Source organism: Ahaetulla prasina, chromosome 2, assembly GCF_028640845.1.
Source record: "Ahaetulla prasina isolate Xishuangbanna chromosome 2, ASM2864084v1, whole genome shotgun sequence".
In the NCBI taxonomy this organism is placed as follows: Eukaryota; Metazoa; Chordata; class Lepidosauria; order Squamata; family Colubridae; genus Ahaetulla; species Ahaetulla prasina.
The window spans coordinates 7,938,959-7,951,155 of NC_080540.1; the positions used below are offsets into that span (position 1 = coordinate 7,938,959).

At 37.8% G+C, this 12,197-nt stretch overlaps 1 protein-coding gene and 1 pseudogene across 1 annotated transcript in view; both read right to left on the minus strand.

Moving 5' to 3' along the window:
- Window positions 1-8,698, minus strand: part of LOC131193136 (zinc finger protein 850-like) — a 32,198-nt gene extending 23,500 nt beyond the window's left edge. Inside the window, exon 1 of the mRNA XM_058173027.1 lies at window positions 8,561-8,698. The gene's annotated coding sequence lies outside the window, so the exon portion shown is untranslated. The remainder of the gene's footprint in view (window positions 1-8,560) is intronic.
- Window positions 4,331-8,566, minus strand: LOC131193121 (zinc finger protein 271-like; annotated as a pseudogene).
- Window positions 8,699-12,197: the final 3,499 nt, after the last annotated feature.

The window sequence follows — 12,197 nt, forward strand, 5'->3', positions numbered from 1 at the left end:
TTCTGGAACACTGTCCTTTGGAGAGACGAAAGCAAAGTGGAGATGTTTGGCTATAATGCACAGTGCCACATTTGATGAAAACCAAACACAGCATTTCAGCACAAACATTTCATACCAACTATACCAAGCATAGTGATGGAGGGATGATGATTTGGGCTTCTTTTGCAGCCACAGGACCTGGATACCTTGCACTATTTGAGTCTCCTTTGACCTCCTGTCTATACTAAAGTATAGTCAAATGTCAGGCCATCTGTCCAACATGGATTATGTAAAAGGACAATGATTGCAAGCTCACCAGCAAATCTACAACAGAATGGCTGAAAAAGAAAGAATCAAAGTGTTGCAATGGCAGTCAAAGTCCAGACCTCAAACTGATTGAAATGCTGTGGTGGGACCTCAAGAGAACTGGGTATAAACAAATGCCTACAAACCTCAATGAACTGAAGCAATATTGTAAAGAAGAGCGGGCCAAAATTCTTCCACAGCAATGTTACAGACTGATAAAAGTCATACAGAAAACAATTACTTCCAGTTATTGGTGCTAAAGATGGCTCTACAAGATGTTAATCATAAGATGTTACTTTTTCACACAAGGCTTCACTATTTTGGCTTTCTTTTTGTAGAATAAATGGTGACATGATATGTTAAGCGTTATTGTTCATCTGAGGTTGTGTTTTCCTACCTTTGAGAATTGCTAAGGACCAGATCATTTTTACTGTATCCTGATATGTAAAACCATATAACTCAAAGAGGGTGTACTTTCTTTTTCACATAGCTGCATATCTCGAAGTGCTGGGGATATATTATCCACTTGCAGATATATGCCTACATAGGGAAGTACAAATACATGGAGCTACAAATGTATATATGTGGAAAGTCCATGTGTTTTCAGCCTGAAAAATGTCCTAAAATGGTTACAGTCCAACATTTCTGAGTTAATTTTAGAGATGTGGGGGTTTTAACTGATGAAATGATGCCTAAAGGCTCTGCAAGATTTGAAGCACCACGTTTGCCCTTTAAACAAATAACTGTGGCTTGTTAAAGGCAAATTACACAGAACTTGCAACTTCCTACCAGTATTCCCATTGATTTTATTTGACAGAGGATAGCTGGAAAGGTAACTAATGGGGTTTATGAAGGTGGAATGCTGCAACCATCATCAATGTGCAGCCGTTGGTAATATCTCAATTGGTGCAACTCCTTTTCCTCCATCTTCCTATCCACAGGAACTTCTGAAATGCGGTCACTGAATGTGCTATGATGACCACAAATTTTTGTACAAGATGAATGTATGCTTTTACAGTGCCATTGTAATTTTGGAGGCTCCAGGAACAAGTGGTAAGTGGGGACCACCTATACAATTTAACATCCCAATAAGTCCCCAATAGCTTTTTTTTTTTTACAAAGTGCTGGATTAAGCACAGTTTAACCTGCTTAATGCACGGATAGTGCACCAATAGGAAATATTGTGCTTGTAGACTTAAAAGTAAGAAAACAGATACAGATCAGTCCAATATTGATGCCAAGAAAACAGCAAGTCCATAACAGAATAACAAGAGTTGGAAGGGACTTAGTGGTCTTCTAGTCCAATTCCTTGCTCAGGCAGGAGACTCTATGTTAGTCCGGACTAATTGATGTCCAATCTCTTCTTAAGTGATCTAGCACCAGAACTTCTGGAGGCAAGCTGTTCCTAAGGAATTAACCTTAACTTGAAGGAAACTTTTTAAATCTTCTCACCAGCAGAAAATTGCAGTCACCAGTGTTAAAGCGTGGAGCACCAGTGGACCCAAAATTTGGAGAGGGAACGAACATGTAGCAGCAGCTGACATGCTTCAGCCTAATTGCCTCTCTGCTTCCACATCATAGAGGAAACCAAATACAGCCCTTGCTTCTAGCCTCTCCTATGATCTGTCCTCCACTCACCTTCTAAATGCTGCTTTGACCCTGGGAAGAGCACAAAAGCCACTGAGCACACCACCTTTCTCCCATGAGTAATCCGGAAGAAGTTCCTTTTCTCCCATCCTTTCTTGTAATGCTATACTTGATGGTTTTAACTCCTTCAAGCTCAACCACATATGCCTATTAAAGACTTTCTAGTCACTGATATGTGACTGCCATCTCTGGATAGGAGGCAAAAGAACATGCTTGCTTTGTCTTTGCTAAGGCATTTTGTAAGATGTTTTCACTGATAAAATCCTATCAAGTGGTTTTCAACTCCTAGCAACCTACTTTTGCAACTGATCCATGTGAAATAGTGAAGTGTGACACTACAGTACTTAGCTTTTCAAGATTAGCTATGTGCTGAGTGCTAAAGTTTTATGAAGTTCTTGCAGAATTACATAGAGTTGGAAGACACGAAGTCTCCAAGCAGCAGACTCTATACCAGAGTGTCAAACTTGCGTCGTCACCTGGTTGCAACTTGATGTATCATGACTTTTCCCCCTTCACTAAACCGGGGGTGTGGGGTGTGTGTGGGGGGGGGGGCGTAGGCAGTGCATGATGTATGTGTCCCCGGGCTGCAAGATTGACACCCCTGTGGCCTACATCATTCCAGACAAATGGCTGTCCAATCTCCTCTTAAAATCCTCCAGTGAGGATTTTAAGGCATTTCCATTGATCAATTGTTCTCACTGAAAGGAAATTTCTCCTTAATTCTAGGTTTGATTTCTTTTTGATAAGTCTCCCTCTGTTACTTTTTGTCCTGTTCTCAGGCACATTGGACAATAGATCCACCCCCTTTTTTCTGTGTCAGCCCCTCACATATTGAAAGACTGCTATGATGTCATCCCTAGTCCTTCTCTGTGTTAGACTAGACCTATCCAGTTCCTGCAATAGTTCATCGTACAACTCCTTTGGAGTACAAATAAAGAAATTACAAGACAGAGGGTACATTCCAAGTCAACAGAAGAAAATAGAACAATTGTTAAAAATATATGGAAAGTTGTGAAAGTGTGCAAACTCCCATGATACCAGATTTTTAAACCATCAAAAATAGAACAATTTATAATCTGGAACGTTATCCGGCAGTCATAGGAGGTCTGTTATGCAGTATTTATCACATATTGTGGCCAGATATTACCAATTCAGTCAACATTTTAACCTGCTACACATAACCTACACAACAGGTGGTATCTACCCCCGTCAAGGCTGGCGAAGATGTTCCCCAACAAATCAGCAAACTGTTGGAGATGTAATCATGAACAAGGGACATTCTACCACATTTGGTGGACATGCCTAAAAGCTAAGAGGTATTGGATGAAAATTAAAAAATGGTTAGAAGAAATTACAGAACAAAAAATTGAGATGAAATCAGAACTGTTCTTATTGGGTATCATAAAAGGAAATACAAGTAAGAAGATTCAATACATCATACTCCACATCATTACTGCAGCCAGAATCACATTTGCCTAGAACTGGAAACAGGAAAACATGCCATCAAACACAATGATAATAAAAAAGGTGCTCGAGTGTGCAGAAATGGATAAATTAACCATGGAGTTAAAAGAGAGAGAGAAAACAGAGTTCTATAAAATCTGGAACATGTGGTATAAATGGCTAGAAATTAGATGTAAAATTAATGTATAGAATATACATAGAAATTATGTTAAAGTGAAAACCGTATAAATGTATGAATATGATGTTAAAGGGGCTGTGTAAATATATATATTTAATACATAAAGAATTTAGAATTTAGAAAACGTATATTAAAGGTGAACATTCTATAACATAGAAAAAGGTTTTAGGTATCTAGATGTATAAATATAAAAACTACATAAAATAATAGGCCATAAATAGAAAATATGTAATTAGAATTGATACCAATAACTGAAAGCTGTAAAAGTGGAAATGTGGTTTTAAAATTGAAAAAGGTTGAATAAAGATTATTACAAAATAACCTACGCAACAAAATTGGTTAGGAATTAAAAGAATATTTGCTATTGAACCATGGGTTTACGATTGCATTTACAACCATCAAGTGAATTGGAATTGAAATGCTTTGTAGACAGTATTTGGGCTTATGATGTACAAGTGACAAACTCAATGTCAGGATTTGTTATGATGTCAGCAAATACACTAGCTAGTTGGAAATCTAGAAAACAGACTTCAGTTGTCATTTCCACAGCTGCAGCACAATTCATAGCATTATCAGAATTGTCTTCAATTCTCTTCAGAGATGACATGGTATATATGGTTAGTAAAGGATTTGGATGTTGAAGTGAAAGGAGCTATACCAGTATTTGAAGATAACACAAAAGGTGTACAAATGACAACAGGTGGGCGTACAAACCAGAAGGAAGCGTGTTGACATAATGTAAAGTCAGAGAAGCAGTGAAAGAAAATGTAATAGACATAATTTATTGTCCACCAGAAAATAATTTAGCTGACCTAATGACAAAACCATTAAAACATCTTACATGAGGCAATCTACGCTATAATTGGTTGCTGTAGATGCAAAGGGGGAGTTTCCCATTTTTCCCGCTTTTTTTCTTCTGTGTGCTCTTTATGCTATTTGGATTTACCTCACGATGTTTCTGTGTTCCTGACCATCTTGTTTGCTGTAAATGTTAAATGGATCCACCAAAGGGTTGGGGGAATAAGACACAACTGTTGTCTTATTGTTCTCAACTTAAATTTTAAGAAGAAGTTTTATTAATAAGAATCAAACAAAGATATTTCATCCTGGACAAAACAGAGACAATGGTTCTGGTGATTTATGGTAAATAAGCCATTCTAAACTTTATACAAATTAAACGGAATAGTAGATTGTTAACAAAGTGCTTTGATGTTGGTTCATCTGTTAATTATAATGCCTTTACATATCGTATATAGATGAACGTTGAATTGGTTGTAAATAGAAGTTTATAAATTTTGGGCTGCTTTACAAGGGTAGGAAACTAATATTGCTCCAATATATTTATGAATATTCAAGTGGGGGGTTGGTAATATATGTAAATCTGTTTTTGTCCTTTTTAATGCACATTTTTTCTTTTAAATGTTTTGTCTATCCTTGTTTTGCTTTTGAAAAAAATCTTTCTGTTTTTGGAGTTTGTACTGTATATTAATTTTCTGAAGAAAGTAACCTTTTTTAAAAAAAGTCCCTTTAGCACAAGCACGTTTATGGGGCTACTATGTACCTATTTTCTAAACTGCCTCTCAATTCATAGAATCGTAGCATCATGGGGCTGGTTTTATCATGGTGGCCAGAATTGGATGCACTATTCTAGGTGTGCTGTCACCAGCACAGTGTAAAGTAACTCTATCACTTCTATGCCTCTGTTGATGCAGCCTAGGACTGAATTCGCTTTTTTTGCAGCACAAAATTGGCAGAAGCAGTACTTGTCTATTTCTCATGTAGCCCAAGGATACTGCCCTTTTGGAGATCTCCCGGAGACAGCCATCATTTCCAGTGCACCTCAATTCCTTAACACAGTTTACAAAGTGTTAAGGTAGCAAAACAAAACACTTTGTCCCAGTCCCATGTGATAGTGACCCAGAAGCAGCCACCATTTTGACAGAGGCAGACATGGCAAAATGATGGCTGCTTCCACAACTCCATCGCATGGCCTAGACATGAATCCCAGGCACAATCAAAATAACGGCTGCTTTCATGACACAGTCATGCAGCCCACAAATGTCTTACCCTCCTTCACCAACATGAGGTTCAGTGGTCTTCAAAAGATATGGAGAAGGAGGAGGTTGTGATGCCTGGTGAGGTGGGAGTAAGCCCTAATGATCGCAGGGTTCCAGTGGGAGTAGGAAATACCTGTGAGGACACTGTAGGGAGGGAAAGGTCTGTAGGGACCCAAAAGTTGGTGTAGTAGATCTCCAAGAGATTCCTGCAACCCTGAGGTAGTCACTGTTCTGCTTAATGACTTGAATATTTCTTAATGACTTGAATATTTTTATATTCATATTTTTAATATTTTTAACAGCTTCATCAGGGAGAGAAGGAGGTGGGGAGGGTTAAGCAAGGCAATCTCGCTTAACAACCATTGCAATATGCAACTATAATTGGCAGGTCCCATTACAATTGTATCTAGAAGACTACTAATATGATGGCTGCGGAATTCTGGGACTCAAAATCTGGAGGACACCAAGGTAGAAGATGGAAAGTCCACCTTTGGAAATTCCACAAGCAATATACAAAAAACACCACCCAAAAGCCTTTTTGAGGAATTCCATTACTTCTGCAAAAATGAAATATCCAAAAACTGCTGTTGCTAACCAGAAACAGGTAGTTAGCCCTTTTTCATTTTCATCCACCTACAAGTCTAATCCTGAGACATGTTTAAGTAAAAAGAATGAGGCCAAAATTAAAAAAGTCAATTAATCACCTATATTCCTAATGAGAGATTAGAAATGAAATTCAACCCTTCTCTAAACCCATCAATGTTTCCTTCATGTGGATTTCCTTGTAGGAAATAAGGGAAGATTTATACCTGATGATCGTCCATAGACAGGATATTTGAAGGATTTCTCTCTTATGTGAGGCATCCGGTGTCTCATGAGGTGGAAATTTTTAATGAAACTTTTCCCACACTCCGGGCACACATATGGTTTCTCTCCTATGTGAGTCCTCTGGTGTTTCACTAGGTGGGAATTCTGGCTAAAATATTCCCACAATTAGGACGTTCCAAGGGTTTCTATCCTGTGTGAGTTCTCTGATGTCTTATAAAGTTGGAATTCTGACTGAAACTTTTCCCACAATCAACACATGCAAAGGGTTTCTCTCCTGTATGAGTTCTCTGATGTTCCAGCAGGCTAGAATTGTGACTGAAACTTTTCCCACAATCAGAACATTCAAAGGGTTTCTCTCCTGTGTGAGTTCTCTGGTGTTGCACCAGATTGGAATTCTGACTGAAACTTTTCCCACAATCAGAACATTCAAAGGGTTTCTCTCCTGTGTGAGTTCTCTGGTGTATCAGCAGGCTGCAGTACCGACTGAAACTTTTCCCACAATCGGGACATTCAAAGGGTTTTTCTCCTGTGTGAGTCCTCTGATGGATCACCAAGTCAGAATTCTGTCTGAAACTTTTCCCACAATTAGGACGTTCCAAGGGTTTCTATCCTGTGTGAGTTCTCTGATGTCTTATAAAGTTGGAATTCTGACTGAAACTTTTCCCACAATCAACACATGCAAAGGGTTTCTCTCCTGTATGAGTTCTCTGATGTCTTACCAGGTTGGAATTGTGACTGAAACTTTTCCCACACTCAACACATGCAAAGGGTTTCTCCCCTGTGTGAGTTCTCTGATGTTTCACTAGGCTATAATTCTGACTGAAACTTTTCCCACAATCAGAACATTCAAAGGGTTTCTCTCCTGTGTGAATCCTCTGGTGTTTCATTAGGTTGTAATTCTGACTGAAACTTTTAACACAATCAGGACATTTAAAAGGTTTCTCTCCTGTGTGAGTTCTCTGGTGTTTCACCAGATTGGAATTCTGACTGAAACTTTTACCACAAATAGGACATTCAAAAGGTTTCTCTTCTGTGTGAGTCCTCTGGTGTATCAGTAGGCTGTAGTACCGACTGAAACTTTTCCCACAATCGGGACATTCAAAGGGTTTTTCTCCTGTGTGAGTCCTCTGATGGATCACCAAGTCAGAATTCTGACCGAAACTTTTCCCACAATCAGGACATTCAAAGGGTTTTTCTCCTGTGTGAGTTCTCTGATGTTTCACTAGGTCAGAATTCTGACTGAAACTTTTCCCACAAAGAGGACATTCAAAGGGTTTCTCTCCTGTGTGAGTCCTCTGATGATTCACCAGGCAGGAATTCTGACTGAAACTTTTCCCACAAAGAGGACATTCAAAGGGTTTCTCTCCTGTGTGAGTCCTCTGATGATTCACCAGGCAGGAATTCTGACTGAAACTTTTCCCACAGTCAGGACATTCAAAGGGTTTCTCTCCTGTGTGAGTTCTCTGGTGTCTTATCAGATTGGAATTGTGACTGAAACTTTTCCCGCAATCAGGACATTCAAAGGGTTTCTCTCCTGTGTGAGTCCTCAGGTGTCTCACAAGGTGGGAATTTCCAATGAAATGTTTCCCACAGTCAGGACAGTCATACGGCTTCTCTCCCATGTGGGTCCTCTGGTGTATCAGCAAGTTGCCATTTTCGCTAAAGGATTTACCACATTGGGAGCACTTGTAGGGCATCTCTCCTGTGTGGGTCTTTCCATTAACGAAAAAGGAGCTGTTCTGATCTGAGCTTTTATCACATTCAGATAATTTGCATTTGCTTTTCTCCAGAGTGGATTCTCCCCTGCATAATCCCTTGTGATTAGAAGTTTGCTTTTCTCACAATAGGCACATCTATGCAGCTTTTTCACCATTGATATTCTTGAGAAGGTCAAAAATATGTGTGATCCCTTGTTAAGGGGTGCTTTAATTTAAGCCCTTTTCTTTCTTCCAGGGCAAGACCTGCATTATTATCTGCCCTATGTAACTATCCAATTCCGCTTTTCCTCCACACTGACTTCCAGATATTTCCCTCGTTTTCTGAAATGGAAAAATAATCTCCCCTGACCTTTTTGTATAACGTATCATTGAGTTCCACATACTTTACATTTTCCAGCTGGAAATCTGTTCTTGATTTTCTTTCCTTTATCTTTCACCTGCTAGGTGAATTGTGTGGTTTTTCCTGAAGAAAATGGAGAATATTTTTATTTTTGCTTTGCTTTTCAATGTTGCTTGTTATTCTCAGTTGTCCACTGTGATCTTATCAGCATCATCTTTGTCTGTAAGATTCAAATAAAAATGCAGCTTTTATTGTTTGTAAAGAGGTTGCAGAAGATGTGAAAAAAGTATACATTACAATGAAAAAGCAATTCCACAATGGTAGAATAATCTCTTACATTAATTGTGACATTTGACTACCGAGATCCAAGTTCAAATATCCATTCATTCATGAAATTCACTTGTTGACTTAGGTCAGTCACAAATTCTCAGCCCTGCAAAAGTTTATGTGCAAAAGTTTCAAATACAGTTATGTGAAAAAGAAATTACACCCTCTTTGTGTTCTATGATTTTAAGATGGAATAACATGGAATAACATGTTAACCTATCCACAATGGAAGCAATGATTCACCCAAATAATTTAGATTTGAATAAAATGCTAAAATATAAAGATCTATTAGATATTCATGGAAAATTAAAAACACTACAGGACCTCCAAGAACAAGGACTACATATTGACTGGTGGGCCTATCTTCAGTTACAAAATCGATACAAACAAGATATAAAAGAATATGGAATATATCTTAAACCACAGCAATTAGATAAAATTTTACTAGGGCCAGACAAAAAAAATATTACCCAAATTTATAAATACTTGCTAGAAGTAGAATTGGAAGAAGAAGTAGTGAAAGGATGCATGATTGCATGGGGCCAAAATATTGGACATAATATAAATTTATCAGATTGGGAGAAAATATGGAACAGAAATTATAAATTAACAAAATCAGCAGCATACAAAGAAAATGCATATAAAATGTTCTACAGGTGGCACCTGCCCCCTTCGAGACTAGCGAAAATGTATCCCAAAATGTCTCCCATATGCTGGAAATGTAAAAATAAGGATGGAACATATTACCATATGTGGTGGTCCTGCCCCGAATCACGTAAATATTGGTTAAAAATTAAAAAGTGGCTACAAGAAATTACGAATGAACAATTAGATCTAGAACCCAAACTTTTTTTATTGGGGATTTAAAAAAAAAAATACTTGAAGAGTATAAAATATTTAATATTACATATATTAACTGCTGCTAGGATGGCCTTTGCTCAATGCTGGAAACAGCCATGTGTGCCCTCAGAGAGAATTATTATACAAAAGATTATGAATTGCGCAGAAATGGACAAACTAACTCTGAGTCTGAAGGGTAAAGAGACATCAGTATTTTATGGTATATGGAAACGGTGGTATGGATGGATGGAAAGGAGATAGGAATATTTAGTTACTAAGCATAATCAATAGATAAAATAAGAATATAAATATGTAGAATTTAATGTTTGTCATTATTGCACGGATTATTGTCAGATGAAAAACACCACAAATAGCTGTTAAATGATATAAGCTTTTCTTTTTCCTTTTTTTATGCTTTTAATGTAAAAAAGTTCAATAAACTATATTTTAAAAAAAAAGATTCAAATAAAAATGCAGCTTTTATTGTTTGTAAAAAGGTTGCAGAAGATGTGAAAAAAGTATACATTACAATGAAAAAGCAATTCCACAATGGTAGAATAATCTCTTACATTAACTGTGACATTTGACTACTGAGATCCAAGTTCAAATATCCATTCGTTCATAAAATTCACTTGTTGACTTAGGTCAGTCACAAATTCTCAGCCCTGCAAAAGTTTATGTGCAAAAGTTTCAAATACAGTTATGTGAAAAAGAAAGTACACCCTCTTTGTGTTCTATGATTTTACATATCATGACATAGTAAAAATCATCCAGATCTTAGCAGTTCTTAAAAATGGGTAACTATAATGTCAGATGAACAAAAACAGATGACACATTATACCCATGTCATCGTTTTTTTTTACAAAAACAAAGCCATAACAGAGACATGAAAAACTAAAAACACTCTTACTTCTTCCATAGGTACGAAGAGGCAACGCAGCAGCCAGTGCTATTGATCAAATGCCCTTGATCAATTATCATCAGCAAATGTGACTATAGCTATAAAAGCCGAAGTTGTAGGAGTTTCCTAGTCTCCAGCATTGCGATGTGAATTAAATGCTAAAGAGTAAAGATATCAGTGGGGATCTTAGAGAAGCAATTGTTGCTGCCCATCAATCTGGGAAGGGTTGTAAGTCTATTTCCAAACAATTTAAAGACCATCATTCTACATTCCACATTCACAAATGGAAAACATTCAAGACAATTGCCAATCTTCCCAGGAGTGGAAGTCCCAGCAAAGTCACCCCAAGTTCAGACAGTGCAAAGCTCAGAGAAATTACAAAAAATCCAAGCATTACATCTCAGGCTCTACAGGCCTCATTTAGCATGTTAAGTGTTAAAGTTCATGACAGTACAATTAGAAAAAGACTAAACAAGTATGGTTCGTTTGGTAGGGTTGCCAGGAGAAAGCCTCTGATTTCTAAAAAGGACATGGCAGCAACGCTTGCATTTGCAAAGTTACATCTGAACAAATCACAAAACTTCTGGAACACTATCCCTTAGACAGATGAAACCAAAGTGGAGATAAAGCCCACAGTTTACTACCCTTTTCTATTGCTACATGTAGGGATGAATGAAACAAAAAAGAACTTGAAAACAATATTGAGAGATTACAAGCATCTAGGCAAGAAAGTTAAGGAGTTAGATGCACAAGTAGTTTTTCTCATCTGTACTGCCAACGAAAGGTCAACACCTGGTAAGATAACAAAGGATTCTAGAAGTGAACTGGCTAAAGGGTTGGTGTCGCCAAAAAACATTTGGATTCCTGGATCATGGTCTGTACTACCTTCATGATAGGCTTTTGGCAAGGGATGGGCTGCATCTCACGAAGACTGGGAAGAATATTTTTGGAAAATGACTGGCTCAACTTATCGGGGGCGGGGGGGTTAAACTAAAATTGAGGGGGAAGGATGACCAATCTTTAGGATCTCGAGGACCTAATTCCAAGCAGAAATCCCTAGAAACCAAGTCAAATAATGAGGTAAGGAGGAATGGAAAGGAAGACAAACTCAAATACCAAATAGGCAACATAGGAAGCATACCCACAGACCAATATAAAGACCTCAAGTGCCTATATACAATTGCACAAAGTTTGGGGAACAAACAGAGTGAACTTGAACTATTAATAACATGAAGGTAGATATGAAGATAGTTGGAATTACAGAAACTTGGTGGGATGAAACCCATGACTGGAAGATACTGATAGAAGGTTACAAACTGTTCAAAAAACCCCAGACCCCATAAAAGAGGAGATGGAGTTTCACTGTATGTAAAGGACCACTACATTGCTACAGAAATGCACGAAACCAGGAAGAAACCTCCTAGAATGCATATGGATTAATATAAAAGAAAAGAAGAATAACACCGCCATAGGTGTATATTACAGGCCACCCAACCAAGCAGAAAAAATAGGTGTCCTTTTTGCCAACCAACTAAGAAATATATGTAGGAAACACACTATAATACTAATGGGGGACTTCAATTACCTGACATCAGTTGGAAGACTAATTCCG